This window comes from Mandrillus leucophaeus, unplaced genomic scaffold, assembly GCF_000951045.1.
Source record: "Mandrillus leucophaeus isolate KB7577 unplaced genomic scaffold, Mleu.le_1.0 Scaffold1449, whole genome shotgun sequence".
Lineage (NCBI taxonomy): Eukaryota > Metazoa > Chordata > Mammalia > Primates > Cercopithecidae > Mandrillus > Mandrillus leucophaeus.
Window position 1 is genome coordinate 52,568 of NW_012101420.1, and position 1,694 is coordinate 54,261.

Sequence of the window (1,694 nt, forward strand, 5' to 3'; positions counted from 1 at the left end):
GCAGTGGAGGAAGCCCCTCACATGGAATCTCGCTCACACTGTGAATCTCTTTGCTGAGGAAGAAACAAGTTGTTTCAAGACCTCACCTGATTAGGACAGTCCAAGCCAGGATAATCATGGCCTTAAAGTCAACTGATTTGAGACCTTCCTTATATCTGCAGAACCCTTCACAGTAGCACCTACAGTAGTGTTGATTGAGTAACTGCAGGAAGGTGAATAACCAGGGGTGGTTATTTGGAGGCCATCACAGAATCATTCTTGCATAGCCAGGATCTTCCTTTTGTGTTTAATTGGGTCACAGTAGGAAACTGAAGTTCTAATAAATAGATTGCTGTGAATGTTAATAAAATACATCCTATTGACACATGGAAATACTGAAATCTTAAAACCAAATAACAGTGAATATCTTTTATTTAATTTAGAGTAAATTAAAATTAAAGTGTAGTAATTCATTCTCTCTTTTGAAGCTCTATTAGTTGTCTATTGCTATATAATAAATAACATAAAGTTTGACAGCCAAAAATAACAAATACTTATCACCTCCCACAGTTTTCAGTGGTCAGGAATCTGGGAGAGATTTCCTTGAGTGCTTTTGGGTCAGGGCCTCTCACAAAGTTTATTGGGGGACACACCTTTCATAGAATACGGGGAAGGAGCCAGATGCAGGGAAAAGTGGCAGGCCCAGATGCAAGGCTGCCTCCAGTGCTGGACAAAAGGAGAGAAGGTTTGTTGGATGAATCCTAGACCACAGGCAATCTAAGGAGAGTTGAGCAAGGCCATGGAGGAGTCCTCTGGCCACTGATGGCCAATAGAGGAGTCCTCTGTTGCCCAGGAATGGCCTGCCTTAGTGTCCGTGCTGTTACCTGTCAGTGGCTGGAACAGCCTATGAGAAGCAGGGCTTCTGCACCAATGCCGCTGAGGATGTCAGAGCACAAGAGCGAGGCCTTGGGAAATTACCTGGGAGAGTGGCTCAAACCTTCCTCCTGAGGGGTCTGGGCCTTTGGAAATCAAACTCCCTCAGACTGGGTTGTTGGACGATTCTGTTCACATTTGCAGTGGAACAAGGGGAACAAGGAGGCCCCCAAGTGAATCTGTGGATTCCACACAAACTCCTCCTGCCCCATATTGTGTAACAGCAGCCCTGCCTCGTCCTGGGGATCAGGGTCCGTCACCTCTGCCTGGAGAGGAGAGGGGTGCTCTTCTCTGCTGCTTGTCTCTGGGCCCAAACTGTCCAGACTTCCCTGGAAGCAACTGCAATGTGTAGCTCAATGGGCTCTTGTTTGTGCCCTTGTCCGAGTGCCTCCCTGTGGAAAACCAGGACCTCCCATACTACAAAGCCCAGATTTGGGAGATGAGAAGTGCGAGTTCCAAAGCGGGTGAATATAAGGGATGGGACATGAAGCCACGCCCTCTTCCATCCCTTGGTTCTGAACCCAAGTTTCTTCCTACTGAGAATACAGCACCATAGTGATGTCTCTGATTCAATAAATGCACTGTGTCCTGAAGGATGGCACCCATTCCTCAGTGTTTCCTCCAGGCTGGTTCTGAGTTGTGCCTGTTGAAGGCCTGTCCATGGTTCTGTGTGGCCTGCAGCCCCTGCATGGTGCAGATGGTGATAGGATCAGTGGATCCCCTGGTCATGGCCCATGCTGCACCTACTTCCATTTCCCTGCGAGGTGGGTCCCCCAGGAAGA